The sequence below is a fragment of the Magallana gigas genome, chromosome 6 (genome assembly GCF_963853765.1).
Source record: "Magallana gigas chromosome 6, xbMagGiga1.1, whole genome shotgun sequence".
In the NCBI taxonomy this organism is placed as follows: domain Eukaryota; kingdom Metazoa; phylum Mollusca; class Bivalvia; order Ostreida; family Ostreidae; genus Magallana; species Magallana gigas.
The window spans coordinates 41,035,452-41,063,070 of NC_088858.1; the positions used below are offsets into that span (position 1 = coordinate 41,035,452).

The 27,619-nt window shown below is 33.8% G+C and overlaps 1 protein-coding gene across 4 annotated transcripts in view; it reads left to right on the plus strand.

Moving 5' to 3' along the window:
- Positions 1 to 12,719: 12,719 nt before the first annotated feature.
- Positions 12,720 to 27,619, plus strand: part of LOC105320146 (synaptotagmin-7) — a 39,256-nt gene continuing 24,356 nt past the window's right edge. The window contains exon 1 of one of the 4 annotated variants that reach the window (XM_011417955.4): positions 12,720 to 13,205. The gene's annotated coding sequence lies outside the window, so the exon portion shown is untranslated. Of the gene's footprint in view, positions 13,206 to 24,625; positions 24,697 to 25,025; positions 25,046 to 25,339; positions 25,409 to 27,619 lie in introns of those variants that run through there. The other 3 variants (XM_066087998.1, XM_066088000.1, XM_066087999.1) reach the window with 3 other exon arrangements.

Consider the following 27,619-nt stretch of genomic DNA (forward strand, 5'->3'; position numbering starts at 1 on the left):
TACCCTCTAAACATAGATGTTGATACGTATCCGTAAAGTTGAGTTGAGCAAAGGAGTTAAAAAAACACCTTTCGTTGGTCATGCGTGGATCTAAAGGGGTTAAAGGGGGGGGGGTCTGCAAATTTCTTTTAATTTCATTATAAATTTACCAAACATATGCCTCGGAAATCCCCCCCCCCCCCCCGCGGAAAAATTTTCTGGATCCGCTATTGTCATAAGTAAGAAAGCAGGAAGGAACATGTCTTAGGAAAAAAGGTTCAAGATTTCTGGTTCAGTGAAAGGCCTTATGTCGTCTTCAACCACACTTCATTTTTTTGCATTTTGATCTTTATACATCTAATTAATGGGTAGCTGAACAATAACACTCAAAACATCTGTGTAGGATTTATTATTTTACACATGAGACCGCCACGAAATTCATGCGTAATGCTATTGATAGAAGTGCTTTCATTGACTCAATGATCCCAAGTGAGAAATTACCAAACGAGACAAAATATAACATAAAACAATGATTTCCTTTGAAATTAATTCGGTGAGATTTAATTTTGGGGGTGTGGAATTCCATTGTTATTTTACGTTTTCAGATATCTAAGACCCAACAAATTAGTATTTTATGAAAGATATACACAGTTTTACGAATGAAAAATCTGTAATAGGAAATTGAATCACATACGATATATAAATATGTCAGTGGGAAAAAAAACTATCTGCAAGATGACGATTTTTACTGTCATCGTATTTCGATATTTCTTTAGAAGTAGTGTAATTTAATCAAAATGATATCAGCATCCATCAAAATTCGTAATTACATGTTGTTAGTTTAAATTATATTGATTCTTTCTTAGTCAAAAGAAATTAGCTGTGGCGTAATTCACTAATGTGGCATCTAATGAATATTAAGATCAATTTGAAAATTTAATCTTCCCTACATTTTAAAAGTGCAACTCGAAAGGGAGGCAATTATCCTATCTAACCTATTTGTTTTATGAATGGTCTGCCTGAAAAAATGACTTTGTCGTTAAAGAGTATAAAAAGGAATAATTACGATTTCCCGAAGGAAAAATGGGATGGGTATTTGGTGATGTACAATGATTTTTTCTCTCTCAAAAACAATCAATCATCAATCAATCAATCATTAATCATCAAATGGAATAGTGTGCACTGAACCTTCCTAATTGAAGTTGGGATTTACTGTTGTAAAAAAGAATAATGTAAACAAAGAAATATTCGCCCCCTTTTTATTTTTGCCCCTTTCGCCTTCGTACTCAGCAGGCGAATTTATATTGTATAAATAATACATGTATCTATGTTTTTTTGTTGTTGTTTTTTTTGTTGTATGTATTTATTAAACACAGTACATTTTGATTCGAGATAATACCTCCGCAGAGGCTCTCTATATATACATCACCTGGGGTGCCAGGGGCCCCCTGGATCTGTAATGCTAATCAGCGATATAAATGAATCAGTATTTATAATTGTATTTTTTAAGCGTAAATAGACTTAGATATGAAATAACAATTGATATAATATACGTATCAATATTGTATATACATTTGTAGAGCATTAAAATATATTGTACAAGGTATAAGTTTTCTTCAATATGTATAATTGTATTTTTTTAAAGCGTACATGTAATTAGACGTAAACATGAAATAACACATTTTGATACAAGTAATAGTAAAGTAAAATAAGAGTACTATTCGGGGAGGTATCATTCAGCCAATTGATATAATATTCGTATCAATATTGTATATATATTTATGGAACATACCTGTTCAATAAAATATTTTTAGCAATAAATATACAATCGGAACATAAAAGTAAATGCAATGCGGCAGGACTAACAACAGCATCACAGTCCAAAATTGCCTACCGCATATATGTGAAGAGGGACAGGTCTCCCTCTTGTATATTACAATAGTACATTAATAAAGTTTATAATATTTCATTTATCATATACTATTTGATATTTTTTCAAGAATGCTGAAGTTTAACTTTACACATTTTGATTTTTTTACAGTAAAATACAATTGCATTAGCGCATTTTTTAAAAAACAGCGCATATCTTCAGATGACACATGTTCGTTTAAGATTCTACGTTTCATTTTATATTTGTAAATTTTGCATGCAATGAATGACAAAGTGTTGTCTAAGATAAGAGTATATTTGTTGCTCGTGAAAATAAAACCAATGACAATCAATTTCCATGTAACATCAATATTTAGTATCAGAGAAATTTTCCGCCAAAGTGGCATTGTCAAGTCACACTCGTAGATTAAATGTTTTATATTTTCTGGCGTATTGCAATTATTACAGTTCCCATTAATGTTTTTATCCCATGTACTAACCGATAGATTCGTGGTCAACAAGTTGTGAAGTAATTTATAATTAAACTCTGATACAGACTTATCAAATAATGATCGAATCTTGTTCTCGTAGATTACATTAAAGTAGTACTTGTCTATTTGGAATTCCTTACACCATATATTTTCCATAATAGGTTTTTGGGATTTCTTGTTTATAATATTGTAGAAAAATTTAGACTTTTTATTTGAAGTATCTTCTAGTTTTCCTTCAAAATAGAAATGTGACTTAGTGAGCGAATTCGTGAAATTTATGGTTTGTAAATCTATTCTTGAAAGGTGCAACTTTATTGCATTTTTAACTATAAAGTACTCACATAAAAAATTGCTTGTTGATGCCAAGCATTCTTTTATGTCGTTTATTGTTTTGAAGCCATTCTCATTAAAGAGGTCTTTTACTAGTAATAAACCACCTTTTGTCCAACTTGAAAAAAATATAGATTTACCCTTAAAACATATGTTTTTATTGAACCAGATATTTTGATTAGCAAAATTGGTTAATGAAATATCTTTGCATTCGTTAAAGGCCACAAGGACCTCTTTATAGAACACAGGAAGGGAGTTTAATTTAAATTCTTCGTATTTTGTAATGCTTGAATTGATCAAAAATGGAATATCGATATTATGTTTTACTACACAAGTGTTTAAGAGTGAAGATAGACTACCTCTATTTTGAATAATTTTCGAAACCCAAGAAGCTTTTATAGCTTTGAGTTTTGATTCAAAGTCTGTAATACCAATGCCGCCTTCATTTATGTTTCTAATTAAGGTGTTACGTTGATGCGCTCTCGATTACCCCAAAGAAAGGAGAAAATTATTTTATTAATACTCTTTATGAAGGATTGTTCAGGGTTTTCTAAAATAGTAGCCGTGTACAAGACCTTGGAGATTAAAAGAGAATTAATAAGCTGGCATTTTCCAAAAATAGTTAATTTTCTACTTCGCCAAGAGTCAAGTATTTTTTCAAATTCCTTAAGTTTACATAACCAGTTTCTTTCATTATTTTCGGTTTTATTATGCCCCATATATATACCCAGACATTTAATTGTTTCAAAATTAATTTTTATACCTTTAAGAGTTGTTTCGCCTTCCATAGTATGTTTAAGCGCCCCTAAAGGAATACATTCCGTCTTTGATAAATTCAACTTTGTTCCTGATACAGACCCAAAGTTTTCAATAATTTTGACAACATGTTCAAGGGATTCTATGTCCTTAACAGGGAAAGTACTATCATCTGCATGTTGTATGCATTTAATTTCATTTCGTGTGTTGCTTATTTTAAATCCATTAACACTATCAGAATTATTAATTCTTGTTGATAAAATTTCCATTACAAATAGAAATAAAATAGCTGAGACAGGACATCCTTGTCTAATACCTCTATACATATGACATTTTCTAGAGATCCAACCATTGTTTTTTATATAGAAATAAGGATTTGTATACAAAATTTTGATCCATTTAACAAAATTGTCGCCGAAATTAAATTTCATCATTGACTGCAACAGAAACTCCCATTCAACAGAATCGAATGCCTTCTGAAAGTCGGCAAATAAGAGGATTCCTGATTCATTGCTTTTTTCCCAATAATCAAAAATATCTAAAATAAGTCTAGCATTTGTTCCTATATAACCTATATGTATCTATGTTAACACAACTGCATCTGGACGAATTCAAGACGAGGCGAAACTGTTTGCTAGTGAAGAATGGCGAAAATAACACAGGGCGAACATAATCCTGTGTACAGTATATTTGCTCAATGCCTTCATCTCATTTCCTCAATTTTCTAGTTTAATTGAAGAAAGGTTAAAATGCAATCTAGAATAATCTTCTAAATTAACACATGTCACAAGAATCTAACTACTAAACTGATAACGATTAGTACGACACAAGTACAAAGTTATCAAGAGTGAAACACAGTGAAAAATGTACATACATGTACGAGACCCAGATTTTACTTCGAGAGATCAAGATATACTAGCATATATTTATTTTATTAATACCGGAATACTAGTAGTACTTCTGGTTCATTTTCATCAACCAATATTATTTTTGATATGATTCTATCTTTGTGTTGTTGTCAAGACTCATATCAACCTATGTATGTAAAATATGATTTTTAGAGATTGATTTAGAATAGGCATATGCAAGAAACATTTTTTCTTCCATTGTAACATACTCCAATACTAAAAGCGGTGAAGCAAATCCTCGTAATGATATATATATATATATATATATATATATATATATATATATATATATATATATATATATATATATATATAGTAACTTGAAACGACGCATTTTTTCAAGAAATTTCAAAAAGAACACTTTTTGACGTCAAGAAGTTAATCAAGCTTTTTTGTATCCTAGACCTTAATCTGATATATTTACATCATCCGGTGTCTTTGTCTGTGATAACATTACGTATCGATTTTGTACTATATAACCCATAATACAAATGACGCCAAATTGAGGCGCCGGCGGGGTTTGCTTATTTATAGTTAAAGATTTAATTGTACGATGGCTTAAAATTATATAAATATAAGTAAAAAGGAATCATTCTTTGAATATTATGAGGTGATAATTTCGGTCGGGGCGTGATCAAATCTATCATAAAGCCCTTCGGGCTTATTGGATTTGATCACGCCCCGACCAAAATTATCACCTCATAATACTCAAAGAATGATTCCTTATTCCTTATATATTCCCCTTTCCTTAAAAAAATATATCACAAGTAAACAATGCTTTATATTTACATCTACCAAGTATTATTCCCTCTATTTCTTACGAAAACTTATAGTTAATTCATAGCTCTATAGAAACAGCCTGACTGAAATATACACGCCCCGTTTATCGATTGGTCGAAATCTACAGCGGCTGAAACTGAGAAGATATTGACAGGTCTGAAATTGACACGCCCTGTTTATCGATTGTCTAAACCTTCAGCGACCTACAAAATATCACGGACTGCACGAAGTAATCATGATGATGTCAGACTCTCAGTCTCACAGGAGACGATTTGGCTGTTCACTTATGTACATTAACAGTAATCTAGTGATTTTTACTTATTTTTCATAATCAATTTATTAATCAGTTAAAAGAGAGATGTTAATATAAACAATAAAATGCTTTCTTTGGGGATTCATGCGGGTTATGAAGGTAGCGACATTGCAGAAAAAATACATAACCCGCGTTAGCCAAAGAAAGCATTTTATTGTTTAAATATTTCAACTCCTCGGTGTAATTTTATTTCGCATTTATTAAAAGAAAAAGTACCGAAGCGGAACAAAACGTAGGCTTCAGATAAAAGCCGAGCTTTCCAATATAAAGACACGTAAGCACACCGCAAGTTATACTACACTAAAAACGTGAGAGGAGAAAAACCGTAGACAGCAGAATGGCATCTAGGATTGGGATAAAACAAAAAGAAGCAACAACAGAGGAGCGATGGAAATCTCCTTTTCTGCGTCGAGGCGGCAGATTCTACATTTCAAGGCTGCAGTTTTATTCATCAATTGTCTATTTTTTTACTTGTTAGCAACTAAAATAGACGAAATATTCCAAGAGTGTCCTTGTTGTGTATTGGCAACAAGGACATTTTTCAAAGCTAGATACTAGACCAAGATCCAACAATAAGATCCTTTAATTCCCAAAATATAATGTTGTGTTTGAGTAGCATTACAGAGAATAAAAGGTATCTGCTGGAAAAAAAACTATAGGAATTAAAGGGTTTATCTGATACAGGGCAAATGCGATCAAAATAAAATTAGCATATATTCATTATAAAAAGCATGCTCGGAATAACTAAATCATATTTTTGAAAGCTTTTGTTTGTATTTGTCCTACTTATTTGTCAAAGGTTATCAAATAAACTGCTGCTTCATTATGGTAAACATCGGCTTCCCCGACTGAAGATATTATAACATTCTAATAATATAAGATAATCTCTTCAAACAATGACGTCATACCTTACAAGCCCAAGTTTTATACCCGATAAATACCAAGTATGACATAAAACAAAAATAGACCAATTGCGCAAAAATTCAACAAATTAGCCCAATTAATTGCTACTGATATGCAATTACCATGGAAAAAGCAATAAGTTGCAAGTATATATCAGCGTCAACGAGCTCGTCTTTACCGTATAACCCATTAATTAATATAAATAAATGATACCGCCAATGTTTCATTATACAGAATAATATCATCGACTGTGATTAAAGAAATATCAATGTTTCCCTCTGGCTGTAAAAGTCACCGCTGTATTGTCGGATTTCAGTGTACCTGCTTTCATTTACCGCAAGATCGTTATGACATAAAGCACCACAAAATGTTTAGTTCTATACAAACTTATGCTACCTATTATCTTAGGATTGCATTATGATGTAATAAAACTGATTAAAATCTACGTTACTTTCAATCATTTAAAAAAATTATAGAAAAAAAAACCTCTTTAAGACGAAAACAGAGAATGTAATACAACGTAAGTACATTTTATATAGAAAAAAAGAACAACAAGTAAAACTGGTCTGTACCAAATACCCTCAATACGACGCCAGTCAGCTAGGCTGAGGTCTTACGTTAATGGCAGAGAGTGCTGTTAGTACCGCGTCTTGTCTGTAATAACAACGAGGTGTTTGTCCTCGGGGGTGATGTTTGAAATAGGTTTGACTTCCGTTTTCTCGTGGTCAATAATCTCCAAGACAAATTCTACAAGGTCTTTGATCACCTTTTCCAGGTCATAAATTATCTTAACAGAGAGTACCCGGATTGAGAGATTTTAAGCAGTTCTTTAGGTTTAGATACTTGTAACGTAAATGTCGACTTAATTCTAGCAAACAAACTTGTAATTAGTTTGGCGAGGTTTATGATGGTAGTCTATATTGAGAGGTAATTATCTTATCAATAAATATATTCTTCTCATTTTTTTCTGCATGAAATTTCTTATATTGAAATCCCAAAAGGGATTGCATGATTTCTTTTTATCGTACTTAATCTCCATACAAAATCAATCCACGAGAGGTACGTTTTGACATCCTTTTGATTTATCTTAATTTGCTTTTAATATTTGTATCGATTTGATTAAACAATTTTTAGGAATGGAAAACTCCTTTATAAAAGCCAATAAGCATCGACATTATTTTGAAAGAATGCGATCGATCGCGAATAATCTATTAAATAATTTTCCTTTTTGTTTGATTAAACTCTACGACCCTTATAATTATCATGCGGAACATAGCGAGAATGATTTGTAGTTTGATTACAATATCAACACAACACTGACAAGTCAAATCGATGTGTAACTTATAAATGTAAGTTTGTAACAATGCATATGGGATCCCATTACTTTTCCACCGTTTTTCTGTTTCAGTTCAAAGTCAGTACAATATAGGTAGCCTACTATTGTTTAAAAACCTCAACGTCAACGTTACATGATCTCAAGAAAAAATATATGCCTGTCGTAAAAAAGTGCATTCATTGTAGAACCGCAAGTTATATTCATACGATTGTGGTCTAGCATCTGGCATCATGTAATGACCTCTTGCTGTATGACTGAATGTTTAATTTTCTTTTTCTCATCAGTGGAATGACATAGTCATCGCAGTGCTCTTTCTACTCTCTTACCATTTCTTTTCCATAAATGTCTGCGCATCTTTGGAAAAGTTTCCTCAAGAATTTGAGTGAAATCCATGACATCCCTCTTTTGTTGGCGCCCCTAGCGCCCAGTAGTTGGAATGTATAGGTCAAGCTTTTCCCTTACCCGTTCGTCTCATGACGTACCGTTTGTGTGACGTAGGTCTAAACCTTTTGCTGGGCTACTTTTCCGAATGTGGCACATGTATATTAGGACTTAACAGTTTTATCTTATTTATTCATATATTTTTGGCTTTTTGTATTTTTATGGGTACAAATGTATTTCTTCTCTTCATAGATTTTTTTTTTGGGGGGGGGGGGGGGGTCGGGGGTTGGAGCAAACAATGAGATTACTGAAAATGCAATTTAAAAACAGGAAGTAAAATAGAAAATTATAGACTATTTGCATGCATTCATTAAAAAAATGGGAGGAAGGGTCCATAGATTCTGCAACGCGTATACATTGCAAATAATTGTTAACGGGGAAACACAAAAAAGAAGCTAAAATGGGGGAATTCCAGATATTTTATGTGTATGGCAACTGACAGGTTGTCATTTACTGTATCAATGCCAATGATGGAATTTAAATTAAACCACCAGTTTGACATGCAAACACGCACTCCCCAATCCCTTGTTCGTCTTGGTCCCAATGTGCAGCAAGCAGGATATCACTGGTACGCTGCAATGTAAACAAAACTCCCCTGCTGAATATATCCCTTTTATATCGATACAAATTAAGGATTTTAGTATGCCATATATTAATCATTCCTAATCAGAGAGAGAGAGAGAGAGAGAGAGAGAGAGAGAGAGAGAGAGAGAGAGAGAGAGAGAGTGAGAAGAGAGAGAGAGAGAGAGAGAGAGAGAGAGAGAGAGAGAGAGAGAGAGAGAGAGAGAGAGAGAGAGAGAGAGATGCCTAGAATCATTAAATGAAAAAAATAATGTTTCCATTTCAAGTTCTAACGAGGGTTTTATATATACTTTCGGGAAATCATAAAGCTGTTTATTTTTTTTTTAATTTCAGATTTTCATTATAGAGATAAACCTTTACAATTGTTCCACTTTCAATTTTTTCGTTTAATTTACTCGGAAAAAGAACAGATTGCGATAAAAAAAAAAAAAAGAACAGTTACCACAAAAGAATCAATTTTAACGAATAATTATAAGTCTCCGAAAAGTCAAAATCTATTATTATGCGGAGAACAAATTCAACTTATCAGTTTTTAAAGAACTTTTCGTACTATCATTGACGATCTATATCATAAATGACATTTATTTGGCTTATCTTACGAATAACAGCTACTGAGTGAGAGAACAGAAGAGCGATGGAGTGCACGTTCACTCTTGATTACCTGTACTCTTGTTTCATAAGCGCTCGCTAGAAATTTGAGGCCAATCTGGTCTTAAATGTACCACAATCTGGTCTAGTCGGTGTCGTACTTTGTTGTCGTAAAGTGCAGACACTGCCTTTATGTGTCCTCGGCACGCTGGCTGTTCTTTCTGTTGCATTTTAACGACGAAAAAACCCATAAAATGCCACAATTTCCCCATAAGGTAGATATTGGTACTTTACAACACGTATATGTATTTCAAAATATTTTATTTCATAAACCTTACACTTCAGAGTTATTTCTGCACAAAAGACGTGGTGAAAAATTGCTGTTAAAGCATGTTCAAAAATTATCTTAAAAATAAAGCAATTTCGAATCGGATATGAAAATCTTGATTTTTAACTTCAAAACAATAAACATGAAAGTGTTTGCTTGAGGTGGGGTATGCGAAATTAAAGATACAAAGGTGAATCTTTCAAATATTATATGCCTGTGCGAACATGATATTATATGAAATCACAAAAAGTATTGTCCAAAAAAAAATCTCCGCTAAATATCTACGGTGTACGGAAATAGAGGTCCATTGCAAAATAAGCCAAACGCTCACTATTTTTTGGAACTGCATGTTCAAGATAGAACCATTTTAACAAGACCTTGGACTTCAGTAGGGACGTAGCTATCTATTTCTTGCGTCAAAACAAGTTTAAAATGACACTGGTTTCAAGCGAAATACGCACCCATTGTGTAGTCTTACTTCAAAAGTCGGACAAATCTTGTTGGTTTCAAAGAGCCATGGCTGAGTGGTTAGTAATAAAATAGACAGACCTACGTCACATTGGTGTTTGACACAACTACCCAAAGTCCAAGCTCTTGTTAAAATGGTTCAAAGCTAAACATTGGGTATTCTAATGAATTGCATGTTAGCTTGTAACATGAAATAAAGCTAATTGTTTCCTTTGAATATTACTGACATCTATCTAATATTACGTTTTACAAACAAAGTAACGAATTCAATGTGTACTATTTTTATTTGTGGGATTATTCTAAATACCGCGTTGGGTGATATATGAGCACTTGCAAATGTTACTGTGTTTTCAGCATTTGTCAAGTTGGCTATTTCTGAACTTTTAATATAGTTCGTGCACAATCAGGTCTACAAAAACTATCTTTAATTATTTTCTGAGGCGGTTAATGTCATTCTCTGCCGAAGCATATTAATATGAGATTGAATAAAAAATATTATTAAATCCCAAATTGTTTTATTATTTAAGTAATATCTCCAGATACAAAATTATCATAAATTATTTTTGGAAGTCCCTCCCAAAATCATACATGCATTCGTCTTTAGAGAGAACATAAAATCAAATGCATTAAACTAAACCTCAACTTGATTTATTCATAGAATATCTTTTCATAAAACTCTTTCAATATTTACAAATGTATCTTTGATTGTGCGCACTAAGTACAAGTCCACGGATAATTCATTCGAAAACTTTACGACTCAATTATATATTTTGAACATATTTTATTGAAAAAAATCACACACAAGTTCAGGCAACTTATGATTTTTTTTTAAATTATAACGATGAGCATTGGTTAAATTCGCCTTAGTTATGGATGGACTACCTTAAGCTAACGTAATGATGTACATGTAAGTTAACAGCAATTTAGTGAGTTTTACTTACTTTTTACAATCAATTTATTAATTGTTAAAAAAAGATGTAAATACAAATAATAAAATGCTTTCTTTGATGATTCATGCGGGTTATGAAAATAGCGATCAATGCAGAAATTTTTTTACACAACCCACTTACGCTTTCTGCAACGTTGCAACCTTCATATCCCGCATGAATCTCCAAAGAAAGCATTTTATTGTTTGAATATCCACCGAAAAAAACTGATATTTATCTCAATGATCATGAAATGGGAGGGGAATGGATACCTAATTCACAGCAGTTTTCTGTTTATCAAAAGGGTTAGCCTTAAGTTGTTTTTCTTTGCCCTTTCATTCATGTCTTATTCTGATCAGCTGATCATCTTTTGATTAATGCAAGTTTTGGACGTGTCCATGCATTTGATCACTGTACTTCTTTGTTGGTTATAAGGCTTAGTATATTAGATGTCAATTTATTCACAATGGTTTGTAAATTACTTTGCATTTGAAAACTTTGCCACTATTCATATCTTAAATTGTATAACAGCAGGGAACAAAAAAACCAAAAAAACAAAAAAACAACACCAAAAAAATCTCCGAATTTACTAGTACTAAGGTTGAAATGAGATTCAAATATTGTAAACTAACCTTTAATCGCGTGCGAGAATTTTTCGCGACGTTTGCGAGAGCCTCATGCAGCGTCGCGAATAATTTCTGAGACGAACAAGTCTATGTCGTAAAACTTTTATGACAAAATGGGTGTGAAGGCTTGCTGTCGCAAACCAGTTTATATCGGGTTAATCGCAAAATAATGTCGCCGCGAATAAAACATGGTTTAACAATATATGGATTAATTTTATTAGCTATTCGATTAAATAGGTCTAATGTTTATACATGCAATACTAGTATTGATATCGATGCTCACATGCATGTCTATATATTAAATAATTTGACAAATAACCGTGGGTTATTCGTTTATAAATCCTCAAGCTTGTACTGAAAGATGATCTTTGAACCAACTCGAATACTATTATGGATCAGAATGATCGAAAATTTGAAATAATCTTGCTGAACAAAACATCATTTAAAATAACACAATACTTTCAATAATTCAACACAAAGATGACAGGGTAAGCCCTATTTGTCTCGTAGATTATCGCTCAGTCATCGTTACCGCCTTCTTCTGAACAAACAGCCCCAACAGAGGCCAGTTTTTGACTTCCGGCGACCGGAAGAACTTACTAGATTCACAAACAATTCTGTTTTTTTACTAGGATTGTTCCAAAGGAGCAAAGGGCACTGCTAATATCTGTCAGAGTTCTACAACATCGATCGCTCAAAGGAAATCGGAGATTTAAAATTATGTTTTATTTTTACAGAGAGCGTCATTGTTTATGGGGGTTTTTTTTTTTTTGGAAAGAAATGCGCTTTTCCCAATACATTTTCTGCAAAAATTGCGTATTCCGTTGTTCCATGGATGCTGACAGCCTTACGATAAACAATAAACTACCGATTTCTAACATCCTTCCATGTCAAATCTCTTTAGGGAAATCGAAGAAATCAGTGTTTGTCCGTGAAAACGATAGCTTATGCTCTTTCCGAAACGCGACACTTGTACGAGACCTCGTTGTAAAGATACCATTGATGTAAACCCAGCGTGATTGAAACAAAACAAGTCGAAGCTCCGCAAAGCCAATCTTTGACAATATCTTCGTCAGTTAAACTCTTTGTAGAACAGGCAAAGTGACAAGGAACAAGATAGATGTACATTCAGGGTTTTTTCATACAGTCCAATGACCTATTCGGCCAGAATTCTACGTCAAAACTTTTCTAAATCCGAGTTAAGTATCGCCAGCCTTGGGCTGCGAGTTATACCATTTAATCTCGACTTTTATCTGAGTTGAAAAATATGACAGCGCAGGGCTGATTAACGTTAATTAACTATAGTCAAAACGCTTAATGATGGGACATAATACCTTGATGTCAGAGAAAGACAGGCGGCATCTCGTATTGACAGCGGTTGCTACCCGCTGATGGCAATTATTTTCCGATAACGGTTATCGTGTAGGAGGAGGCCGAGCCCGACTTTGTCATCAGTTCGTCTCTCGTTGTGGAGATTTTCTCTGAGAAACGCGAAGCATGTGGGGTTATTAGGAATATTCTGTTCAAAAGCTTTTGCATTTATTGTGGAATTTTTGTTTTCTTCATTCTACAAGACCTGAGGTAAGTTATTATAATAATATGTCTGTTACAAAAAACAAAATTGGTTAATATTGTTCCATCCTTTTTAGCATGATTTCTTTCTTCTTCTTTTTTTCTTCAATCGATTTAATTTTAGACAAGCGCGATGGATTTATTTAATTGAACGAATGAAGAGAATTAAACAAAAATAACCATAGTTTTAATAAAAAGATCTGTATTCAATATAAGCATTGCTAATATTAAGATATTTAGCGTTTCGATTTCTAATATAGTATTTATAAGGTCGTTATTATACATAAAGGTGAATAAAATTGATAACATTTATTCAATCTGTAGATAAGTTAAGTTTTATATCAGAATGTTTCATCAAGTATTGTTAGATATACTAGTGATTTTTTTCTCGATCCAAACACGCCTCAGCTAGAGTTAATCCTGAATGAGTTTGATGTTATCTAAAAGCGTCAACTCAACTTTGATGTCTCCACAATAATGGGTCTGATAGACTTAGACGGGTAGACTTTTAATTACACACTGACCCCCCCCCCCCCTGCAATGTGATGAGAGCAACCGTAGTAGCTTCCTTCAAAAGAATCACAAAAACATCGGGGTTTTCTCATATTATATCGAACTTTGGGTAATTTACAGTTTTTCTTCCGCACAACATTTTGAGATTTATTCATTTAATCGTTAAAATCTCATAACATTTAGATTTTTAAATATATCGGGTGAGTAGATAAAGATATGTGTATACATGCAGTTTTTGTTAGAGTAAGGTCTTAATAATTAACTCGCTCATGGATCTATATAAACTCAATCATTTGAGTGCCCATTTGTATTAATTCCATAAAAGTTTTCCCTCAACAGCAGTATTTTGGAAAATGAATGCAGTATATACAATCTTTTTTTTTTATGTCCGACGACTTTGTTTCAAGGGAAATCTATGTGCAATATGCTTAACGTCTATGTGAACAGAGTGTGATTGAAACGATGTTTGATGAAACCAAACCTCACAGAAAGATCAACAAATTTATCCCAAGATAGCGGAAATTTGCTCGACCGCTTATCGTGAAAGTTGATGCTTTGTGGAAGATCTTACGGTATTTTTGTTCCAATTTTATAGAATATCGACAACTAAAGCACTATGTGCACTTTCCCAGTGTTCCACTTGACACTATTGTGTTCAGTGAGTGATACCAGGGGACAAGGCCACAGCATATTTTACTGTTAGTGTTAGTGAAACATTTAGTGCAGAATGAAATTCAGCCAAACCAAAAATGTTTCGTAAAATGTACGAATAATCGAGCAGCTAGTATTCATTGAATAAGTGTTGGATTTTGAACGACGATAACCAAATTTGGTGAATTAAACGCGTGCATTTGATTTAGAATGGCAATACTGGGGACATCGTCAATCTATAAGTGTAATGTTTTTTCCTTTCTTGTCCGATCTATCATCGACTTGACTTATTCAATGTCAGAAACGTTTAAAAATTTTATGATGTTATAATATAGTAAAGTTAAAGTGCCATCTGCAAATAAATTGAAATTATCTAGTCCTGTTCAGTTTGTGCCATCCAGTCACATTTTTCAGACAAGTCGACATAAGGATCTGACAACACAACAAAAATACACCATAAATGTCTGACAAATAAACACAGTGTTCTTTAAAGTAGTCTAAATAATTAATAAGTCGACTAATAGGTAATCTTTACTCATTGTTCACTTGTGTCGTCTTTTATCATAATACATGTACTGTTAAAAAACGATAACCTTGAATCGATAAGTCGACTTGTCAGATTTGGCGACTTGTCAAATAATATGACAAGTAGACGACTGTTACTGACAAAACCAAGTTTAATTGCAACATATTGAATTCCTTCTGATGTTGATACGTTTCTGACATGTCGACATAAAGATCTGACAAGTTGACAGTGTAACTTAACGATCTGACAAGTTGACTTAAAAATTTGACAGTTCCACTTTAAAATCTGACAAGTCAAAGATGATTATCTTACAAGTGGTGGAAAAACTATGCAACCATACTCTCATGCATTACAACCGGATATCTTTTAACAAAGTTATTTATCCTGAAGCTGTAAGTCGATGAAGTCATTGTATCTCGTCTATGCAAATGATTATTGCTCATATTGTACAGATCTTATTGAATTGAATTTACATTCAAGGTGCGTACTCTATCGCTACCATTAAAGACGTTTGGAAAATCAATTTCTCTCTCTGAATTATCTGCATTAGGATTTGAGGCTGTATTAATTAAGCTTATTCAAGTTATTGTAGGGAAACCGGCTCTTTTAATTCAAGGATAAGGTTTTATCAATGTATGCATATTCTTCAAATCTTTTATTTTTTCTTTGTCCTAATTATTTTATAAATATAAATTTCACAACACGTATATAACTCAAAGATAAAACGGTTTACTTAAGCATTGGTTAAATTTGTTGTTGGTTGACTGTTTAATTCTACGGGTTTTGTATATTTTTATTTGCTTACTCAATTAGTGAAATCCAAATCTGGTTAATAATAATGTATGCACGTTATAAATCTCCTATTTTAAGAACTGAAGTAAGATTCTATGCTAATCGATATTCTGTACCTTTTTTCTCACTCCTCTGTCGTAAACTGAATTTTATTTGATCAAATTATGTAACTGAACTAAAAATACTCTACTAAAGGAACGCTCCGCTCTGTCTAGCCAGTACTTCAAAACTCTTGGTTGTGTTAAACAAAAGAAGTTTACATCCAGGTCGTAAATCTGTTCAGTCCCGTGGAATGACTTTTAAACAATACTATAGGATCCTCATGTTTTTCAATTTCTAAAAAAATATTATCGGTTTTAAGTTTGAAATATTAATCAAGAAAGCTGATAAATAGTTAGCTTTCATATATTTGGTTGGAAGTCGGAAGTTTTTCTTTTTAAAAACACATCCCTTGGAAGCAACTTTTTTTGTATGTAGAATCTTTTAACCAGTAATGGTGAGCAAACGTTCGAAGTGCTTTTCCTCCTCTCGGACAAGCTCGAGATGCTACGATTGCGAATGTAGGAGAGGGAAGGGATCCCATTCCTTTCGCTCTGTGTGTCTTAAACATAAAAAAGGGAAATGTAATATATTTTGTAGTCAACAAATAAGGAAAGGACTATTTTGCATTAAGTTGTACAAGAAGTCTCAAATGTTTACTCCGGAATTACTACCCTTTCTACAGACGGTCATCTCTTGCTTTGTTCATTAGTCGTTTGATTGTAGTGAGGTGATTGTGTTCGAGGATCTTCAAGGTCTTTGCAAAAACGGTTTCGTGTGTAGAATTTAAATATAAAACCCTTCAACAGAAGCGGAAGTGGAAACATACATTGCTAATTCAAATATCCATTTTCTCCAGTTCTTATTCCCAATGAAATTGAAATTGATAACCCTTGTATACCGAGAGATTTATCGAAGCAAGAGGATGGCTTATTCTCATGTCCATTGTCAATAAATTGATGTGACAACTAGAAAAAAGAGAGAAGAATCAACGGCCTCTCTTTCCTGAGCTAAAATCTCTTCGCTTGATCATTGCATTCTTTGTGTTAATTGGACAGAGAGAATCGGGCCTAATTGCGGCAAAAATCCCAACAATGCCTCCGATTCGATGATGACGTGTCTAGCCTGACAGTAAGTCCCTTGATTATGATGAGGAGACATGATAGTCAGTGTCTAGGTTAATGTCATTTTCACCTCTTTTATCTGGCTTTGGACCGACTTTAAAGTCAAGTGAATTTATTTCTCAAAATCGACTGACAACTTGGACAAAACGATTGAATCGAAAATCGAACTATTTACTCAAATCCCCATAAAAAATTTGATTTTACCAAACGAATATTTTTCAGAATTTTATATATTTTTACGATTAGCATAGCTTTGGATTTCCCAATCCAAGATAGATTTTATTGCCATGGGAATTTTAACATTTACTTTCAGTTGAAAAAAAATCGTGTTTAATCATAAAACATACTAAATTCAAAATTTGTTCTCAAAACTATTTATATTTGATATACCGAAATGTTGCCACGATTGTTCTTTTTTTTATAATGCTACTTCCGTATCCTATATACTTTCCTAATGAAATTGACGGCCTAGGTGCTGTCCCACGTGAAATACTTATAGCTAACCACTTTGTCGACTATCTATCTATAATACATTCAGTGACAGCCTGCCAATACTCTTTACATAAGTATTTTGGTCTCTAACACAATCCATGATTTCCCTTAAGTAGGGGAAAGATGAATTAGAATTGGATAAAATGTATGCAGATGAATTAAAGAAGTGCAACAGTTTTGCTGTGTTCGGGTTCCATGCGCCGTATATTACAGCCTACCACTCCCCAGGGGGCGACTTATCTTTAGACTGGGCGAGGGCACCCGATACTTTTCTGTGGGTTTCTTTGGTGCAGGTGGGATGTTGTTATCACATTACTTTTCATTCAAGAGCTATAGTGTAATAGTGATAGGCAATAATTACGGACACCTAATTGTTCTTGTAGGTGGAATTAAAACAATTCATTGGGAAGTTATTGTGTAATAGTGTTGCACTATATAATTACGGACACATTCATTGGAACCTAAACCTATACGTAGACTCAACTACCTCTAGTAAATTAAATATGAAATATACTACTATATATATAAACTTGAATCTATTTATGGTTTGTTGGTGACAAGCCGGGATAGTGTAGGCTATTTGGGCGAGGCATCGAGATAAACAGTGCAGTATACACAGACTGTCGCGGACACTGTGAAACTGAACTCACTGTAAAGATCACAACAGCAAATCGCCTCCATATATGTATTCCTTATGGCGTATGGGTACAAAAGGTATAAAGATAGGATAACGATAGGATTCTTTGGTTAAAGAAACTGCTCCCCCTTTATACACACAAACACTCACAAAAAGGGACTTACTTAGACCAGACACAAAGCTTTCGTAGTAATAGTTTCAACTAGAAGTAAATCGATTTAGGACAAAACCTAAAACTATACAGTCAGCAAATTGCTGCAAATGTGTAATTTGTGATAATTCCCGAATGAACTTCCGTGATTCAGTTGCAAAATAAGCGATGTAAAATTTCTATTTGACTGAAATGTTTTTCTACTGAAATGATGCAATAGTTGTCGGCAAATCCTACAATTGACACAACTACTGTATGAAATGCATTCTACACAATGAGTATATTTAAATGTAATTCGCTTTGGTTTACCGACATAATGGTTTTAACGGGAAGGACGCGGTGCTTGGTGAAACCATAATCACAAATCACCATTTTATCTGTGGAGTCGGCCCATCTGATAGCTAGGTCTGTGTATCACACGTACTGCCACACTGTGCATACAGTGCTGCTTTATCATTTGATTGATGTTGACTGTGGTAATCAAATAAACAAGACAGTTAAAAAAGAGGCAAAAAATCCCAATCTTCAATATATGACATCAGAGTGGTTCTAGGAATCCTATTGATTGGCTGGATATTGAGGTCAGGTCCGGGATAATTATTGAAACTCCCCAGGCATTAAATAGGGTGTGCATGCCCCATTAAAGTTAATCATATAATGTCACTTATCCCCAAGGAAGGCTTATATACATTACCGATCGTGTTTTGGAATCGTTACAGAATGTTGCAAATAAAAGGTACGCACACAATATTATAAATGTCCTTCGCGCAGAACCCGGAACGCACAAGATAGTACACAGAAACTTCAAAACAAACTATTGCCTTTATCATTGTGCCTAATTTGGGTAAAATGGCAATACCTCAGGATTATATGTACTTTGATGCCTCGCTCTATATAAAAAAAATAACAATCATTTTTTTCAGTTTGAATACATTGTACTTTTATTACAGCGATCGTAAATGACACATGGTTGTTGACATACATCGTATATTTATATAGCGTTTGGAGTCCGCGAATTCCTCAATGGTCTGACATAGATTGGTCAGGTGGTTATGTTATGCTTTATGCTCAAAGCCGTGTGTCCGAAGCATTGATGATACTTTCATGTATCTCTTCCGTAATATGTTTGACGGATAATAGCAAGTGCTAGTAATTAATGGCAAAAATTCTATTGCAGGAATTTGAAGAATGTCCAAATGAATGTTGTTAGTAGTAATTAAAGCGATTTGAATCATAATACATACCAGGAAAATCAAAGACAGCCCCTTCTACTTTTAGATTCTCCCATAAAAAAAGGAGCCGTCTGAACTTTCATGTATGCTCAAGTTTTGTTTTAAACAGCCTTCCTAAAAACCCCAAAAGCAACCCCCACCTACCCATCCCCAAATCAGTTTTTCGTTGAATTAATTGTGAAACATTTTGAAAACACTTATTTTGATACGTTAAAAATGATTAACTATTATATAATAATACTTTTAAAACTTTCAACTGATCAGCTGCAGATGAGCATGCATGTACTATCATGCCTTTTTGATGCCCGACAAATATGAATGATTTGTACAGGTGATACAGTACTCATTCAAGCCATTGCCAGGATTCGGAAATAGATTCTCTAAAATAAATGCTTTACCAGTTGATCGTTAGCTAATCATTAATTTGATATCTAAAATCACGGTGCAAATCGTGTCTTCAGAATGGAGTTCTTTGACAAATCCTTCTAAAAATATTTCTGAGTTCATTCGCTCCGTAAACAGCAACTGTAATCTTGGTAAAACAATTATATCGTACAATACCTGAACCTTTTTTAGGCTTCAGGATCGGTGCCAACACAATTTCAACCAGTATCATTTAGGCAGTTCTTTAATGACTCCAAGGACCGCGGAAATTGGGATAATTCACCGAACAGCACTGAGTGTTTTATTAGCGGACTGTGTCCCTGACATATAGCCAAGTACGTGAACACGTGATTTAACGGCGTCAGCGTTTCTGGTTTGATATTATTAATGTTTTTCTTTTTATTGAAACCGTTTGGGTATAATTAAAAATTACTAAAATTCGGAACTCAAACCGTCAATAGACAGAGGCCTATAATTGCATTTCTTAAAAAATTATATAAATTTAAAAAAGAATATAATTGAAACTTTTTTATTCGTGAAAAAAATCGATTTAGCAATGTTTTGCCAGAGAAGCGGGCATAAATAGAACCTTAAGCGTCTCGTTATCAAAGATTTAGATATAAAGAAAATCGAAGCCGTGTTACTCTGTCATTAAAGAGCAAGCATGCTATTGTTGGCTTTGGTTTAAGATTCCCATTGGCTCCCACAGGTTGTTGTATGTTCGTACTATCCGCTGATTTTACAAATCGCCATTTCACTTAATCGCACACAGGCCTGTCATCGCGCGGCCATGATTAGTCTCGTTTTCAATCAGAGCCCATTTCTCTCCTCAAGTTTATTGGCATCGGAAGAGGGTCCTCTAACACGAACACTTTTCTTTAGAACTTCTGTTGCTCGGGTTGTCGTCTGTTTCCTGAGATTGGTCGAAAACCATCTCATTCTTAGAGACAGCGATGCCGTTGGTAATACTAATATTGTGCATGCATCTTGCTGAATGCATCAAACCATTGGCAAGAAATCGCACTTTTTAGTTAAATGATCTCCTGAATTTGTTATAAGATGAAATTCTAAATACAAGTATATGCTCTCTTGCGGTGGATCTTTTCATGCACATTACATTACATCCTAATTTAACTGTTCTATACATAGTAAAATATCTTTATTTTTTCTCTTTTCTTAATTATCGTTAATTAATTTTTTTGCCTATGATATAATTTGATTTCTGGGAAATTGCCAATTTATGTGTTACGCATTAAAATACGCGCGCGTAACTCCGTCAGCTTTTGCAAGCGTATTCTTGTTTGAAATTGCCTTTTCATGCTTACAGTTCAGAACTAATTAAATGTCCCGCCCACTCTTTGAAACATTACAAAAAACCTAATATTTCGTGTTGATATTGATCAATATAAATATCCTGTTAATGGCTATTTGATGTTCTAAGGACCCCAATTTCCCGTTTTATTGAAATATTAGCGATTTATTACTGATTTGAAGTTTAAAAAGGAAAACAAAAAAAACTTAGGTCAGTTTTTTTATAGAAATGAAAACCTGAGTCATATGTATGCATTATCGAACGACAATATTTTTCATGCCATCGTTTATCTCGAATTCTAATTTGAGCTTGCCTTGCTTTGATCTCACACATCTGTATGTAGTTTTCTAGAAAAGATAAAAGTTATCATATCATGCTAGTCACAATAAAGGTTAAAAAAAATCAATCAGTTTTTGATTTATCAGTTTTATGTACATAGAGCTGAGAATAAAAAGTACATATATAGTTATTTTGGGTCAATCTGCATTTGAAATGCCTAGCAGGAGAAACAATAATGTAGATGTCACATGCAGTACTTTATATATCAAATGCATTACCATGCGTAATATAAAATGTGCAAAACCTTTAAAAAAAGTTTTATTTTCACCAAGTCATATAATTTGAAAAAAAAATTACGAGCTTTTTTTGCAAGAATTGACAGTAAACTGCAGGGATAATATGCGACAAATTCACGGGAAAAAATAAATATTGATCTATCCGCGAAATGATTTAATTACACATACCATTATTATAAATTACACACGAAAATATCGATATTTACAGTATAATGTTTTTCCTGTTGCTCAATTCCTTGGATATGATCAATGAAACATGCTTTAACCAAGTTTGAAGTTATTCATATCATAAAATATATTCTTAAGGGAGAGAACAATGATACAATATAAAGACGGTATAAAACGACTATCCCATCGGTCTATATCTGTTTTGTAATTATGTGTCCGCATGCAATCCTTGTATCTCCCTCAGCTGTGGATCGAATGGTCAACGACATCTTTAACGGCATATAATATGAGCTGCTTCTTCTCTGGTTGGGAGGTATTGCCCTTGTAGTTAAGGACATGTACACCCAGGCTGTTGTTTTTTTGCGAGTCGCACACAGTGACATTGTTTGTCAATGCCTTTTCTTGTAAGAACTCACGCCTGTCCCCTCCTACCTATAGATCTTTGTGAGCGGGTATATTGGATGTTTTCACATGTAAATTAAATGTATTCACTCGTGTTTGGTTATAAAAAAGAGTCGTTACTTAACGTACATTTATAATCATGTTTTTCTTTGGAGTGGAGAATTAAGTACTTAATCTGGCATTGTTTGCAAGGTTCAATGTCACAAGTATTATCTCTACTAATATAGCAGCGCGGCTAATAGCCAAACAATACGGTATATGTGAGCGCGTTCGATTAGGATAAATGCAAAAGGTAAAACAATTAAATGTTTGCCAGACACATCTTTGGGAAAAGGTCCACTCCCATATATGACCAAATCCGGAATAAACAAAAATCTTTAAATTCATTCAACATTCTTCTTTTACTTTTTAAGCGGCACTTGTAGATTATCTGAAAACCTTTCGATTACATCACTCACATCTACTTAACCTTAATTACTACTAAACTATGTTTAAATTGTATGGCATAGTTTGAGATTCTATTCTGGTCATGTAACTTTTAATATACAAGATTTGAAAACTGAACATTAGACAAAGAGACGTATAGGTTACATTATGAATTAAATAACCTGCTCGTTAGAAAACATATAATAAGAAAGGTGTACGTGTCAGCCTTGGAATTTTTTATTTTGAAAGGCGTGGGTGGGGGTAACCGTGTCCCACATGCCAGAGATTTCCTAGCCCTACCCTGTGTAGATCCCTACATGTAATACACTGTCACACACAAAGAGAACTTAACCCCACCCACCCACCTCGCCTAGCAAGTGTTACTTTGCATCAAATAGACAAATACACGCAAGTAAGCAACCGCAAAATAAAATGAATTTTTTAATCGAAATATGTAAACCATTTTTCGATCTGAATAATGTCTAATACATGTAAGTTAATGCAACATTCTGATGGATAAAAATATCATAGATCAATTTTAAAAACATGTAACTATAGATACAGAAGATTTTGTACATCCTGTTGTGCAACAGGTTTATTTTGCACCTACTCGGTGGAAGTCCATATTGGATAGTAAATATACGCATATCACCCATAAGATTACATAAATAGATTCTTATGATATTGACAATACTCCTCCGCTTCTATATATCAATTCGGATTAGCTATTACATCTTCAGCAACAGTCCAACTGCCAAAGGTTTTCTCTTGTGTGTTTGTCGAATTTGCCGCCCACGAAATAATTAACAATATTGAAATGACTCTAATCTCCAAACATCTCCGTTGTTTTCATCACACGAAAAGCAATAACATTTTCACTGCAAATGCAGATGAACACCTTATCCTTAGAAGGCCGTGAGGGGTGTGTTGGGTGGGGGAGCTAGGATTGTCACGTGGTCACAAATTAATCTAGAAAGGGTAAACGGGCTCGAATGGTCTTTGATCGACGCAATCTTCAAGGCAATACCTGAATCTTGTAAAAGGTGTCTGAATCATGCGGCCTGTAGTAATTGTTTTCTATTTTCAACCTTTTAATTTCGATGGGCATTATATTTATTTTAAAGGTTTTTTTCCCACCTCGCAGAGAGCGAGAGAGAGAATGAGAGAGAAAGAGAGAGAAAGAGAGAAAGATTAACTTGTAATAGTATCCAAATGAAATGATAATCGAGAACAGGGCCATAAATCACATAAAGAAAATTATGCCGTTTGATATAGGGGAGGACTGGAGGACTTGTCCTTGGTATAACACTTGTCTTCAGTGTATTCGAATTATCCTGTTTCTCCACTATATACGTTCTGTCTATTCCTGTTATGTTTTTAGCATGCATTTAAATATTCCAGCTAAAATGGCTGGCATAGAGGTGGAATCGTGCTAAGTAAATCATACATCAAGGATGAAAATTATTTTGCATCCCAGAATACCAGTACTTTGGAATCATTTTTGCGGTTTATTTTCATTAACAAATGGTTGAGACAGAGCAATGTAAATTCAGATTTTTATCTGAAGAGTCTAGATAGAGATATTAGAAAAACTTATGTCAATTTCTGAGAAATTATTGAATACAAAGGAAAATTTCCGCCGCTAGCACTAGTGCATGACTTATGAATACAGAAATTGTCACAATTATTACCGAAATGATAGATGATCTGTACCAAATACAGTCAGTCATTGCGTATTGTAGTAACTTTGCTTTCACACCAAGAGGTCCATGGGGAGTTTAATATCGTATGACATCGTACGACGTATTGTAACAGTAGCTTCATATATAGCTTATTTACTTGTGCTTCGATTCATCGACAAGCCTACTCGTTATCACGTGAGGTCACAATCACACTGTCACACTTGCGCCATTACTATTATTTGATTTAAAGTGAATGATGAGCCCGATTAAATTGTTTTGCTGCGAAAACTCAATTAATCTTGTAGAATATATATAGGCATGGCCGTAACCACAGAGTTAGGATGCACTGATCATTTATCCTAAAGGCAGAGATAAAATGTGCTAAGAAGCAAAGGTAAGAAAAAACTAGGGGATCGGTGCTCTGTTTATAGAATATTCCGACAATTGTAAGGTACATGGTTAAAACTGTTGATTGGTATTTCATGCAACCAAAATTAAAATAAGGTTCGTATGCAAAAATCAATTTCATATTTCCAACACTCTGGATCTGGATTACGAAATTGGGTATGTCAGTGAATAAATGACATCCGAATGTACCGAAAAATAGAAACAAAATTGGAAACTATTGCAAGGTGGATTGCTGAATATATATCCAATATACATATAAAAAGAGTCGTACAAAAAGTCTTCATTATCATCGATGAAGCCAATTGAAATCGTGTGGAGTCTACGTACACGAATGAGTAAGAAAACCGCAGACGAACTATTTTTTTTTTTTTTACAGAAAAATGTCAGTGAAAGAGTATGCCCAAGAGACATATTAACAAAATATTTCTTTTCATCCTAAACGTATGATGATAAGTCAGGTTTTCATTTGCCTCCGAGGACTCGGTGCTTGATGTGAAAAACTCTACTCATTTTTTCTTGAACGGCGAGAATTTCAATCAATATTTTAACATATTTTGCAACGTAAGTAAATCGAATTCATTCATAAGTTTGCTGCTCGCGTTGATCTGTGCTGTTGGGATTTTTTTTTTAATTGTGAAAATCCCGTTCAGACAGCTCTGAAATTTTAGAATTAAGGAATTAATTTTTTTGTCAAAGAGGTAAGGCTTATAGTTTTGAAATACCTATTGATATTGACTTGCTGTGGACGATTTAATTTCTAAAATACAAATTTGCAAAATTTTGTATGCAATGCAACGGTTCAATTTGCACCCCAGTCGATCCCCCAACACGGGGAGAAGGGGGTGGGGGAGCGTTCAGAGGGGTGGACTGGGGTCCGCAGTCCTTAGTTTAACAGACACTTGCACTTTTCCTCCAAGGTCAAAGCGGATGGAAATGTTATTGCTAAAGAAAAATAACCAATTGTGACATACTTTCAAATATATAGATCGTATAATTACAGTACAGCTCACGAGTATCCCGACAAAAACACCGACCACCGTGTTTGAAAGTCCACGCTGAGCGTGGAAGTGTCGGTACCTTTGATCTATTGTTCTCTGTTACGGCCACAGAACGAGAAAAAACACGGTGCGACACGGTCCAACGCGATGCAACACGGACAGTTACACGGTGTAACACGCGGTATTTACTTGTGAAAAAAGGAGGATTTAGGAATAAAACTTATAAAGAATAAAATATTTATTGATGCACGAAAGAGAATAAAAGAAAAAGACAAAAAAAAAAAATAGAAATAAACAAATAAAATTTTTAGGCACGCAATTTTCAGACGTATGCAATTGTAACGGTTGATTTTTGTTGATATTAAGAACCAAAAAAATCGTTATCGCCCACATAAAGGTTTGATCAATTAAAACACTAACACTTTCTTTTCCTTTTTAAAATTCAAATACACGGTTCCATAAGTTTTTGTTTCAGTCCGTTTTTAAACGTAGTAGTAATCGTAGTTACTGTAGTTTGGCAGTTTCAATAGTGCATAGAATCATAACTGTGATCTTCTCTCACTTATACTCTATTCAACGATAACAAATCTAACGGGTTGTTGAAAACAACTGTACTTTCTCTAAATATATAATTATACGGCTTTATATTTCATATATTTTCAAATTTTCTTTCTTTTAGACATGTGTGATGTACTTGTTCATGTAGTACCGCAGAGTACATATTCATAGCGCTTAGAGTCCGTGGATCGGTACTTGATAATTTTGTTTATTTCATCTTTATAAGCAACTTGGGTTTAGAAATTATTTGTGTTCCAAGAAACTACTCAGTATTGCAATAATTACTGTTTGATTGTTTAATGATCGTCATATGAGAGAGAGTGAGAGAGAGAGAGAGAGGGGGGGGGGAATACCGGTATGAGTTTAATTTTAAGTACATTTTACTTGTAATTCAGTTTAATAAGTTAGATTTATAGTTTCCATTTTATTGAACCCCTTTCCCTTAAATTGCTATAGAATCTATGCAGGCAGAGTCCACGTGCTATCCCTGTCAATCAAATCAGCCCGCGAGATAGACCACGTGCTCCTTCCATGATAAGGAAAAAATGTCGTTCTATTGTTTTTTTTTAAGTCCGCAAAATAGAAAAATGGTTAGCAATGAAGTATTTAGTGTTTGAAATGTTTAGTTTCTTCCTTCTTATATTGCATGTATGGAGTTGGAATATAGCGTTGTAGAATCTCTCTCTCTCTCTCTCTCTCTCTCTCTCTCTCTCTCTCTCTCTGTACTTTTGTGCAATCATTTTTGAATTATAAGAGTTCTATTTGTATAAATTTATTTCATTTATTTTAGATCCATAATTTTAATAACGATTTTAACACAATGACTAAAAGTTTGTAAAGTTCATGATGTAATAAGATTTTTCGTTAAAACTTCGACGCTATTTCACATCACACATATTAGATTGGTTATAAAGTAAATAAAGTTGTGTTAACTGTTTAAAATGCTTGCAAAAAGTTACCGTGTTATCTCATTCATCTTTTTAATCAATCAAGTTTTTTCGTACATACATGTATGTGTACCCGGTAAATAATTTCTTATCGCAAGTTAATACTTTGTGAAATTCCCGCATTTATAGAGTTGCTGAATTGTTCTCCGGATCCACGCGCCGATAGTCTTACGTGTAGTTGTTTGTGTACATATCTACAGACAATTTTTTTGTTTGTTAGAGATTAGAAAAAATCATGGAACTAACAAAGTAGAAGTAAGATATATTCAGACCATACACACGACGGGTTGTGATGAGTTACCAAACAGGTGTCCGTGGAAAGGTGTGAATAACGGCATCTCGAGTACACCTGTTCAGACGTCCAAATATACAAACAGTTAGTTGTAAATTACAATGACACCTAACA